We start from the raw sequence: 12,279 nt of genomic DNA on the forward strand, positions 1-12,279 counted from the left end.
GCTGGAAGTATACGAGAGTATGCTCCTGGCCGGTAGCATGTCAGAATCCATGAGAAAAGGCATCATCACCCTCATTTACAAGCAGAAGGGGGAGAGGGTAGAAATCAGAAATTGGCGGCCCATCTCACTGCTTAATGTTGATTACAAGATTCTGTCCAAAGTCATAGCCAGTCGAGTCAAGTCTGCTCTGGAGCTGGTGATTCACCCCGATCAGACCTGTACTGTACCCGGCAGGAAGATCTCTGATAGCCTCGCGCTACTCAGGGATACGATCGCCTACGTACGGGACAGGAGGGTGGACACCTGCCTCATCAGCCTGGACCAGGAGAAGGCTTTTGACAGGATATCGCACACCTACATGATGGACGTGCTTTCCAAAATGGGGTTTGGGGAGGGAATCTGCAATTGGATCCAACTGCTCTACACAAACATCAGTAGCGCAGTGTCAATCAACGGGTGGGAATCTGAAAGTTTCCCGATCAAATCTGGAGTCAGACAGGGCTGTCCTCTTTCCCCGGTCTTGTTTGTTTGCTGTATTGAACCCTTTGCTGAGTCTATTAGGAAGGATGCGAGCATAAGAGGGGTGACAATCCCAGGCAGCGGAGGCAGGTCAAAACCTCCCTGTACATGGATGACGTCGCCGTCTTCTGCTCGGATCCGCTGTCCGTGCGCAGACTGATGAGCATCTGCGACCAGTTCGAACTGGCCTCGGGAGCCAAAGTTAACCACGGCAAGAGCGAGGCCATGTTCTTTGGGAACTGGGCTGACCGATCCTTTGTCCCCTTCACCGTCAGGTCAGATTACCTGAAGGTGCTGGGGATATGGTTCGGAAGGGCCGGGGCGTGCACCAAAACATGGGAGGAGCGAGTAGCCAAGGTACGACAAAAGTTGGGCATGTGGGGGCAGTGGTCTCTCTCCATTGTGGGTAAGAACCTGGTCATCAGGTGCGAGGCGCTCACGTTGTTGCTCTACGTGGCGCAGGTCTGGCCCATACCCCACTCCTGCGCCGTGGCAGTCACCCGAGCCATTTTCCGCTTCGTCTGGGGATCTAAAATGGACCGGGTCCGGAGGGACACGATGTTCAAATCTCTGGACAAGGGCGGGAAAAATGTACCCAACGTGGCCCTCATCCTGATGACCACCTTCGTGTGCGGCTGCATCAAGCTATGTGTCGATCCCCAGTACGCAAACTCCAAGTGTCACTACGTGCTGAGGTTCTATCTGTCCCCGGTGTTGCGAAGGATGGGCCTGGTCACATTGCCGCGGAACGCTCCGTGCAGTTGGGCGGCGCCGTACCACCTATCCTTCGTGGAGCAGTTTCTGCGGAAAAACACATTTGACCACCGGTCCATCAGGCAGTGGTCTGCACGGAATGTCCTCAAGGCCCTACGGGAAAAGGAAACGGTGGATCCTGTCGGATGGTTCCCCGAGCAGACCGTCAAAGTCATTTGGCGGAATGCCTCATCACCAGAACTTTCAAACAAGCACCAAGACGTAGCTTGGCTGGTGGTGAGAAGGGCCCTCCCCGTCAGATCCTTCATGCACACCCGAAGTCTCGCCCCCTCCGCACAGTGCCCCCGCGTTGGCTGTGGTGGGGAAGAGACGGTCGCCCACCTCCTCCTGGAATGTGCCTTTGCAAAGCAGGTGTGGAAAGAGATGCAGTGGTTTTTGTCAAGGTTCATCCCAAGCAGCTCTGTAACACAGGAGTCTGTGCTCTACGGGCTGTTCCCAGGGACGCACACCGAGACAAACATCAACTGCTGCTGGAGGGCTATCAATTCGGTGAAAGACGCCCTTTGGTCTGCCCGAAACTTGCTGGTCTTCCAGCGCAAAGAGTTGTCCACCACCGAATGTTGCAGACTGGCACATTCCAAGGTCCAGGACTACGTGCTGAGGGACGCACTAAAGCTTGGGGCAGCCGCAGCAAAGGCTCAATGGGGAAAGACCACAGTGTAAGGTTCCCCCACCAAGCTGGACTGAGGGGCTGGAACCATGGGAAGCCCCTCGAACTGTATCGTTAATATTCTCAATTGCTGTAAATGTAAAACTGTAATTGACATGACAATTGTGAAACGGAAGGGTTGGGAAGAAACTCATGACATTATTGAAAGAAACTGATCTCTTTTGCAATGTTTGTATTTTTTCGTGCTGTTTGGAAACTGTTTGGCAATGTAATTTTTACATATTTTTATGAATAAAGTATATTTTGGAAATAAAAAAAAAGTATCTGTTCTTATCAGTTTAATATCTGATACGTCCCCTATCTGGGGACCAAATATTAAATTGATTTTTGGGACAGGGAGATGGAACAGGGGCTTGCCCCGTCCACTCCATGCATCCACCTGGTATTGCAGTGTTTCCAGGAGCGGTGCAGCTTCTCCCCTCCATGGGGGCGAGACCCCTGCTGAAAAATAGAATTCGCAATAGTGACGGCGCTGCTGCTCGGCTGACTTTGCTGCAGTTTTCCGTGGGCGCTACGCTGCCCCCTGTTGGATTGCCCCGCAGTTGCAGGCCGCCCTTTGCTGCCCAGCGCGCGCGTGTCTTTTTTCCTGCGCAATGCCTCGCGCAGAAGCGCGAGGAATGGCTGCGCGTGGCATGCACGCGTGCTTTCCTTTCTGCTTGCAAGGCCCGGCAACAAAAGGAGCTCTGGCTCAAAGACCGCCCGCCGTCACCTCTTTCGCCCTAGGCTCGCCCACCCGGCGGCTACTTTGAGGTAGAGGCCGCACGCCGGGCCTGACGCGCGCAGCAAACGCAGTTTTACGGCCATCGCTTCTCGGCCTTTTGGCTAAGATCAAGTGTAGTATCTGTTCTTATCAGTTTAATATCTGATACGTCCCCTATCTGGGGACCAAATATTAAATTGATTTTTGGGACAGGGAGATGGAACAGGGGCTTGCCCCGTCCACTCCATGTATCCACCTGGTATTGCAGTGTTTCCAGGAGCGGTGCAGCTTCCCCCTTCCATGGGGGCGAGACCCCTGCTGAAAAATAGAATTCGCAATAGTGACGGCGCTGCTGCTCGGCTGACTTTGCTGCAGTTTTCCGTGGGCGCTACGCTGCTCCCTGTTGGATTGCCCCGCAGTTGCAGGCCGCCCTTTGCTGCCCAGCGCGCGCGTGTCTTTTTTCCTGCGCAATGCCTCGCGCAGAAGCGCAAGGAATGGCTGCGCGTGGCATGCACGCGTGCTTTCCTTTCTGCTTGCAAGGCCCGGCAACAAAAGGAGCTCTGGCTCAAAGACCGCCCGCCGTCGCCTCTTTCGCCCTAGGCTCGCCCACCCGGCGGCTACTTTGAGATAGAGGCCGCACGCCGGGCCTGACGCGCGCAGCAAACGCAGTTTTACGGCCATCGCTTCTCGGCCTTTTGGCTAAGATCAAGTGTAGTATCGATGGTTCCCCGAGCAGACCGTCAAAGTCATTTGGCGGAATGCCTCATCACCAGAACTTTCAAACAAGCACCAAGACGTAGCTTGGCTGGTGGTGAGAAGGGCCCTCCCCGTCAGATCCTTCATGCACACCCGAAGTCTCGCCCCCTCCGCACAGTGCCCCCGCGTTGGCTGTGGTGGGGAAGAGACGGTCGCCCACCTCCTCCTGGAATGTGCCTTTGCAAAGCAGGTGTGGAAAGAGATGCAGTGGTTTTTGTCAAGGTTCATCCCAAGCAGCTCTGTAACACAGGAGTCTGTGCTCTACGGGCTGTTCCCAGGGACGCACACCGAGACAAACATCAACTGCTGCTGGAGGACTATCAATTCGGTGAAAGACGCCCTTTGGTCTGCCCGAAACTTGCTGGTCTTCCAGCGCAAAGAGTTGTCCACCGCCGAATGTTGCAGACTGGCACATTCCAAGGTCCAGGACTACGTGCTGAGGGACGCACTAAAGCTTGGGGCAGCCGCAGCAAAGGCTCAATGGGGAAAGACCACAGTGTAAGGTTCCCCTACCAAGCTGGACTGAGGGGCTGGATCCATGGGAAACCCCTCGAACTGTATCGTTAATATTCTGAATTGCTGTAAATGTAAAACTGTAATTGACATGACAATTGTGAAACGGAAGGGTTGGGAAGAAACTCATGACAGTATTGAAGGAAACTGATCTCCCTTGCAATGTTTGTATTTTTTGGTGCTGTTTGGAAACTGTTTGGCAATGTAATTTTTACAGATTTTTATGAATAAAGTATATTTTGGAAAAAAAAAAAAAAAAAAAATCTGTTCTTATCAGTTTAATATCTGATACGTCCCCTATCTGGGGACCAAATATTAAATTGATTTTTGGGACAGGGAGATGGAACAGGGGCTTGCCCCGTCCACTCCATGCATCCACCTGGTATTGCAGTGTTTCCAGGAGCGGTGCAGCTTCTCCCCTCCATGGGGGCGAGACCCCTGCTGAAAAATAGAATTCGCAATAGTAACGGCACTGCTGCTCGGCTGACTTTGCTGCAGTTTTCCGTGGGCGCTACGCTGTCCCCTGTTGGATTGCCCCGCAGTTGCAGGCCGCCCTTTGCTGCCCAGCGCGCGCGTGTCTTTTTTCCTGAGCAATGCCTCGCGCAGAAGCGCAAGGAATGGCTGCGCGTGGCGTGCACGCGTGCTTTCCTTTCTGCTTGCAAGGCCCGGCAACAAAAGGAGCTCTGGCTCAAAGACCGCCCGCCGTCGCCTCTTTCGCCCTAGGCTCGCCCGCCTGGCGGCTACTTTGACGTAGAGGCCGCACGCCGGGCCTGACGCGCGCAGCAAACGCAGTTTTACGGCCATCGCTTCTCGGCCTTTTGGCTAAGATCAAGTGTAGTATCTGTTCTTATCAGTGCTTATTTGATTGAGAAGAGACCATGATCATTGCCTTTTGATCCTGGGGAAGCTTTGAGTAAAATGGCTATAACCAATTTTCGAGCTTCGGGCCAGGGAGTGCGCAACACCGTTCGGGTGGTCGTGAAGGACAAGGAAGGAGATGCACCGGTCGATCGCACCTTCTTCATCAAGAAAATTCTTTTCGATTGCTGCGGATTTCAAGCGACGGATGTCTTCTGCCTGCAGGATTTCCCCAGCAGTGGATACTTCGACGTGACGTTCCGGAACGTGGCGGGATGCATCAAGTTCCTGAAGGCGTTCAAGGAGAAAGGGGACCGGGCTCCACTGTCGATCCTCACAGCGGAGCCGCTCTTCACGCTTCCGTCACAACGGGACCGGGTGGTGACGATTCACCTCTACAACCCCCATGTTCCGGTGGTGGATGTACTCACCTTTCTCGCCAGGTACGTCGAGGTGGCCGGCAGCAGCACTGATGTCAAGGACCCCTTTGGGATCTGGACCAGCAAGCGGCAGGTCAAGGTGACCTTGAAGGTAGATCCCAGTGGAGCCATCATCCACCCTCCCTCCAGCTTCGCTATCGGGGGAAGTCGAGGCTTCTTGGTCTACGCTGGGCAGCCCAGAGTTTGTCGCACCTGTGGCAAATCTGGTCACATGGCAGCCAACTGCAGCACGGTTGTTTGCAAGAACTGCAAGGAGGAAGGCCATCAGACCAAGGACTGTAAGCAGACTAAGTGTTGCAACTTGTGCGGTGCGGCAGGCCATCTCTACAAGACCTGCCCCAAACGTTGTCTCAGCTATGCTCAGGCGGCAAGGTCCAAGGAATGGCAGGGCGAAGGTTCGACGAAGGCGTCCGCTGTTCGAAAGGAGACCAGCAACCTTCTCCGCAGTGAGGAACTTCAACCTGAGAAGGAAGGGGAGGCGGCTGAAACCAACGACCCAGCACCTACCCAGCGCCCGGAAACCCCTCCTCCACAGACAGAATCAATGGAGGAGGAGGCAGCAGATGGACAAACAGGTCAGTGGCAAGTGGTCCAGAGGAAAACCACAAAGAAAAAACATCCCAAAGCCACCACCCAAACCAGTGGCAAGAGGAGGCTTTCTTCTGAATCAGACTGCAACAACTCCTCTTCACTGGACGGGGAAATGCTGGAACGACAGCCCCTTCAAAAGAGGCGGCAGAACTCCGAGATGGATGATCAAGCATCCCAGCCCCCGGGCACTGGAAGCTGTGATGGGCCCGGCGTGCCCCAACCCCAATTCCCCACACGTAACGACGTGGCCAACGCATCTCAGCTCCGGGACACCGGGAGCAAAGACACGTCTGGCGCACCTGAGCTCCGGGAGACCGGGAGCTGTGATGTTTTCGAGGAGGAACAGATGGAAGCAGCTGAGGACAACCCAATCCTCTCTGCCTACAAGACCCCCCCGATGTCACCCGAGCGGCACAAACCCTGCAGGAAAAATCAGGAGGGGTTTCTGAGCCCAACCAACGTGAAACTGCTTGCGCATACGATGGGTATGCAGGAACATCCCGAAGGGGAAGGACTGGGACTAGCGAGGACAAATGGTATGGGAAGCAACAACTAAATTTTAGTTAAAAATGGGTGTAAGAATTGCTTCCATTAATGTGCGTAGCATTAAATCGACTACGCGATGTGTTTCAACCTTGGATTACCTTGCCAAGGTCAAAGCTGACCTACTGTTTCTGCAGGAGTGTGGAATACCACACCTCAGCACCTACAGGCAGTGGTCGCGATGGTGGTCCCACGGGCCATCGATCTGGTCGGGGGGTAATGACTGCCGTTCCTCCGGCCTGGGTATTCTGCTGCGGGGAGGTAACTTCACCATCTCCGAAGTTAAGGAGGTGGTGGGCGGCCGCCTCCTCGTAGCAGACGTGATGTACAACAACGCTCCGCTCCGGTTGATCAACGTGTACGCCCCGGTACAACGCAGCGAGCGGCTGACCGTCTTCCAGCAGCTCCCACTGCTGCTGGCGACGTCCAGGCCGGTCATCCTAGGCGGTGACTTCAACTGCATCATCGATGCGGCTGGACGATCCGGCAGTGACGACAGAAAACTGGACGCTACGTCCAGATTCCTCATAGAAACAGTTAAGGATGCCAAACTGCACGACGTCTTCAGCAAACCTGCAGACGGAGCGCAGCGCAGATACACATGGTCAAGATCGGACGGGTCTGCCCGTTCCAGGATTGACTTCCTGTTTGTTTCCCGTGCTGTCACGGTCGGATCCACCGACGTCAAGCCGGTGTTCTTCTCCGACCACTGCCTCTTACTGGCCGACTGTCACTTACAGGACGACCAGCGGGTTGGCAGAGGGACGTGGAAGCTCAATGCGACACTGCTGACCCCAGAGAACGTTGAGGAACTCAAAAGGGATTACAATGGTTGGAGGACCGTGAAACCCCTCTTTGAGTCTCCAGTTCACTGGTGGGAAGCGATTAAGGAGAACATCAAGAGGTTCTTCATCCACAAAGGTGTTCAGAAGGCGAGAGAGAGACAGAGGGAACTGTCCCGACTCCAGAAAATTATGCAAAATCTACTCCGGTTGCAGTCAATGGGGGTCGAGGTCAAGGAGGACCTCCAAGAGGTGAAGAGCCAGCAGGCCTCGCTCTTTGCCAAGGAGGCCTCCAAGATCATCTTCCGGTCCAGAGTCCGCTCCATCGAGCAGGATGAGACGTGCTCGCGTTACTTCTTCCAAAAGGTACACAGAGAGAGCTCTGTTATCAGCAGCCTGAAGGAAGAAGATGGCTCGGTAACGTCTTCGCAGTCCGACATACTAAGGATCAGCAAATCCTTTTATGCTGGGCTGTATGACGCGAAGCCCACAGACAGCAGAGCCTCCCAGTCCTTCCTGTCATCTATCATAGAGGTCTTAGATGACAGCAGGAGGGAGGGACTGGACAAGCCGCTAACTCTGGACGAGCTGACAAAGGCCGTCGAGTCTTTCGAGGCGAGTAAAACTCCCGGGAGCGACGGCTTACCGGTCGAGTTGTACTCGGCCCTGTGGGACTGGGTCGGCCCGGACCTGCTGGAAGTATACGAGAGTATGCTCCTGGCCGGTAGCATGTCAGAATCCATGAGAAAAGGCATCATCACCCTCATTTACAAGCAGAAGGGGGAGAGGGTAGAAATCAGAAATTGGCGGCCCATCTCACTGCTTAATGTTGATTACAAGATTCTGTCCAAAGTCATAGCCAGTCGAGTCAAGTCTGCTCTGGAGCTGGTGATTCACCCCGATCAGACCTGTACTGTACCCGGCAGGAAGATCTCTGATAGCCTCGCGCTACTCAGGGATACGATCGCCTACGTACGGGACAGGAGGGTGGACACCTGCCTCATCAGCCTGGACCAGGAGAAGGCTTTTGACAGGATATCGCACACCTACATGATGGACGTGCTTTCCAAAATGGGGTTTGGGGAGGGAATCTGCAATTGGATCCAACTGCTCTACACAAACATCAGTAGCGCAGTGTCAATCAACGGGTGGGAATCTGAAAGTTTCCCGATCAAATCTGGAGTCAGACAGGGCTGTCCTCTTTCCCCGGTCTTGTTTGTTTGCTGTATTGAACCCTTTGCTGAGTCTATTAGGAAGGATGCGAGCATAAGAGGGGTGACAATCCCAGGCAGCGGAGGCACTCAGGTCAAAACCTCCCTGTACATGGATGACGTCGCTGTCTTCTGCTCGGATCCGCTGTCCGTGCGCAGACTGATGAGCATCTGCGACCAGTTCGAACTGGCCTCGGGAGCCAAAGTTAACCACGGCAAGAGCGAGGCCATGTTCTTTGGGAACTGGGCTGACCGATCCTTTGTCCCCTTCACCGTCAGGTCAGATTACCTGAAGGTGCTGGGGATATGGTTCGGAAGGGCCGGGGCGTGCACCAAAACATGGGAGGAGCGAGTAGCCAAGGTACGACAAAAGTTGGGCATGTGGGGGCAGCGGTCTCTCTCCATTGTGGGTAAGAACCTGGTCATCAGGTGCGAGGCGCTCACGTTGTTGCTCTACGTGGCGCAGGTCTGGCCCATACCCCACTCCTGCGCCGTGGCAGTCACCTGAGCCATTTTCCGCTTCGTCTGGGGATCTAAAATGGACCGGGTCCGGAGGGACACGATGTTCAAATCTCTGGACAAGGGCGGGAAAAATGTACCCAACGTGGCCCTCATCCTGATGACCACCTTCGTGTGCGGCTGCATCAAGCTATGTGTCGATCCCCAGTACGCAAACTCCAAGTGTCACTACGTGCTGAGGTTCTATCTGTCCCCGGTGTTGCGAAGGATGGGCCTGGTCACATTGCCGCGGAACGCTCCGTGCAGTTGGACGGCGCCGTACCACCTATCCTTCGTGGAGCAGTTTCTGCGGAAAAACACCTTTGACCACCGGTCCATCAGGCAGTGGTCTGCACGGAATGTCCTCAAGGCCCTACGGGAAAAGGAAACGGTGGATCCTGTCGGATGGTTCCCCGAGCAGACCGTCAAAGTCATTTGGCGGAATGCCTCATCACCAGAACTTTCAAACAAGCACCAAGACGTAGCTTGGCTGGTGGTGAGAAGGGCCCTCCCCGTCAGATCCTTCATGCACACCCGAAGTCTCGCCCCCTCCGCACAGTGCCCCCGCGTTGGCTGTGGTGGGGAAGAGACGGTCGCCCACCTCCTCCTGGAATGTGCCTTTGCAAAGCAGGTGTGGAAAGAGATGCAGTGGTTTTTGTCAAGGTTCATCCCAAGCAGCTCTGTAACACAGGAGTCTGTGCTCTACGGGCTGTTCCCAGGGACGCACACCGAGACAAACATCAACTGCTGCTGGAGGACTATCAATTCGGTGAAAGACGCCCTTTGGTCTGCCCGAAACCTGCTGGTCTTCCAGCGCAAAGAGTTGTCCACCACCGAATGTTGCAGACTGGCACATTCCAAGGTCCAGGACTACGTGCTGAGGGACGCACTAAAGCTTGGGGCAGCCGCAGCAAAGGCTCAATGGGGAAAGACCACAGTGTAAGGTTCCCCCACCAAGCTAGACTGAGGGGCTGGATCCATGGGAAACCCCTCGAACTGTATCGTTAATATTCTGAATTGCTGTAAATGTAAAACTGTAATTGACATGACAATTGAGAAACGGAAGGGTTGGGAAGAAACTCATGACAGTATTGAAGGAAACTGATCTCCCTTGCAATGTTTGTATTTTTTGGTGCTGTTTGGAAACTGTTTGGCAATGTAATTTTTACAGATTTTTATGAATAAAGTATATTTTGGAAATAAAAAAAAAAATCTGTTCTTATCAGTTTAATATCTGATACGTCCCCTATCTGGGAACCAAATATTAAATTGATTTTTGGGACAGGGAGATGGAACAGGGGCTTGCCCCGTCCACTCCATGCATCCACCTGGTATTGCAGTGTTTCCAGGAGCGGTGCAGCTTCTCCCCTCCATGGGGGCGAGACCCCTGCTGAAAAATAGAATTCGCAATAGTAACGGCACTGCTGCTCGGCTGACTTTGCTGCAGTTTTCTGTGGGTGCTACGCTGCCCCCTGTTGGATTGCCCCGCAGTTGCAGGCCGCCCTTTGCTGCCCAGCGCGCGCGTGTCTTTTTTCCTGAGCAATGCCTCGCGCAGAAGCGCAAGGAATGGCTGCGCGTGGCGTGCACGCGTGCTTTCCTTTCTGCTTGCAAGGCCCGGCAACAAAAGGAGCTCTGGCTCAAAGACCGCCCGCCGTCGCCTCTTTCGCCCTAGGCTCGCCCGCCCGGCGGCTACTTTGACGTAGAGGCCGCACGCCGGGCGTGACGCGCGCAGCAAACGCAGTTTTACGGCCATCGCTTCTCGGCCTTTTGGCTAAGATCAAGTGTAGTATCTATTCTTATCAGTGCTTATTTGATTGAGAAGAGACCATGATCATTGCCTTTTGATCCTGGGGAAGCTTTGAGTAAAATGGCTATAACCAGTTTTCGAGCTTCGGGCCAGGGAGTGCGCAACACCGTTCGGGTGGTCGTGAAGGACAAGGAAGGAGATGCACCGGTCGATCGCACCTTCTTCATCAAGAAAATTCTCTTCGATTGCTGCGGATTTCAAGCGACGGATGTCTTCTGCCTGCAGGATTTCCCCAGCAGTGGATACTTCGACGTGACGTTCCGGAACGTGGCGGGATGCATCAAGTTCCTGAAGGCGTTCAAGGAGAAAGGGGACCGGGCTCCACTGTCGATCCTCACAGCGGAGCCGCTCTTCACGCTTCCGTCACAACGGGACCGGGTGGTGACGATTCACCTCTACAACCCCCATGTTCCGGTGGTGGATGTACTCACCTTTCTCGCCAGGTACGTCGAGGTGGCCGGCAGCAGCACTGATGTCAAGGACCCCTTTGGGATCTGGACCAGCAAGCGGCAGGTCAAGGTGACCTTGAAGGTAGATCCCAGTGGAGCCATCATCCACCCTCCCTCCAGCTTCGCTATCGGGGGAAGTCGAGGCTTCTTGGTCTACGCTGGGCAGCCCAGAGTTTGTCGCACCTGTGGCAAATCTGGTCACATGGCAGCCAACTGCAGCACGGTTGTTTGCAAGAACTGCAAGGAGGAAGGCCATCAGACCAAGGACTGTAAGCAGACTAAGCGTTGCAACTTGTGCGGTGCGGCAGGCCATCTCTACAAGACCTGTCCCAAACGTTGTCTCAGCTATGCTCAGGCGGCAAGGTCCAAGGAATGGCAGGGCGAAGGTTCGACGAAGGCGTCCGCGGTTCGAAAGGAGACCAGCAACCTTCTCCGCAGTGAGGAACTTCAACCTGAGAAGGAAGGGGAGGCGGCTGAAACCAACGACCCAGCACCTACCCAGCGCCCGGAAACCCCTCCTCCACAGACAGAATCAATGGAGGAGGAGGCAGCAGATGGACAAACAGGTCAGTGGCAAGTGGTCCAGAGGAAAACCACAAAGAAAAAACATCCCAAAGCCACCACCCAAACCAGTGGCAAGAGGAGGCTTTCTTCTGAATCAGACTGCAACAACTCCTCTTCACTGGACGGGGAAATGCTGGAACGACAGCCCCTTCAAAAGAGGCGGCAGAACTCCGAGATGGATGATCAAGCATCCCAGCCCCCGGGCACTGGAAGCTGTGATGGGCCCGGCGTGCCCCAACCCCAATTCCCCACACGTAACGACGTGGCCAACGCATCTCAGCTCCGGGACACCGGGAGCAAAGACACGTCTGGCGCACCTGAGCTCCGGGAGACCGGGAGCTGTGATGTTTTCGAGGAGGAACAGATGGAAGCAGCTGAGGACAACCCAATCCTCTCTGCCTACAAGACCCCCCCGATGTCACCCGAGCGGCACAAACCCTGCATGAAAAATCAGGAGGGGTTTCTGAGCCCAACCAACGTGAAACTGCTTGCGCATACGATGGGTATGCAGGAACATCCCGAAGGGGAAGGACTGGGACTAGCGAGGACAAATGGTATGGGAAGCAACAACTAATTTTTAGTAAAAAATGGGTGTAAGAATTGC

At 54.6% G+C, this 12,279-nt stretch overlaps 2 non-coding genes and 5 pseudogenes across 2 annotated transcripts; all 7 read left to right on the forward strand.

Moving 5' to 3' along the window:
- Positions 1-2,201: 2,201 nt before the first annotated feature.
- On the forward strand, positions 2,202-2,379 carry LOC137354165 (U2 spliceosomal RNA; annotated as a pseudogene).
- Positions 2,380-2,765: 386 nt separating this feature from the next.
- Positions 2,766-2,956, forward strand: LOC137355262 (U2 spliceosomal RNA). Its single transcript, XR_010970895.1, has one exon. It is a non-coding gene; the product is annotated as a U2 spliceosomal RNA (small nuclear RNA).
- A 386-nt stretch (positions 2,957-3,342) lies between these two features.
- Positions 3,343-3,443, forward strand: LOC137354848 (U2 spliceosomal RNA; annotated as a pseudogene).
- Positions 3,444-4,166: 723 nt separating this feature from the next.
- LOC137354280 (U2 spliceosomal RNA) lies at positions 4,167-4,348 on the forward strand. Its single transcript, XR_010970342.1, has one exon. It is a non-coding gene; the product is annotated as a U2 spliceosomal RNA (small nuclear RNA).
- A 386-nt stretch (positions 4,349-4,734) lies between these two features.
- Positions 4,735-4,843, forward strand: LOC137354632 (U2 spliceosomal RNA; annotated as a pseudogene).
- Positions 4,844-10,043: 5,200 nt separating this feature from the next.
- LOC137354360 (U2 spliceosomal RNA) lies at positions 10,044-10,220 on the forward strand (annotated as a pseudogene).
- A 386-nt stretch (positions 10,221-10,606) lies between these two features.
- On the forward strand, positions 10,607-10,715 carry LOC137354774 (U2 spliceosomal RNA; annotated as a pseudogene).
- The last annotated feature ends 1,564 nt before the right edge of the window (positions 10,716-12,279 follow it).

This window comes from Heterodontus francisci, chromosome 41 (genome assembly GCF_036365525.1).
Source record: "Heterodontus francisci isolate sHetFra1 chromosome 41, sHetFra1.hap1, whole genome shotgun sequence".
Lineage (NCBI taxonomy): Eukaryota > Metazoa > Chordata > Chondrichthyes > Heterodontiformes > Heterodontidae > Heterodontus > Heterodontus francisci.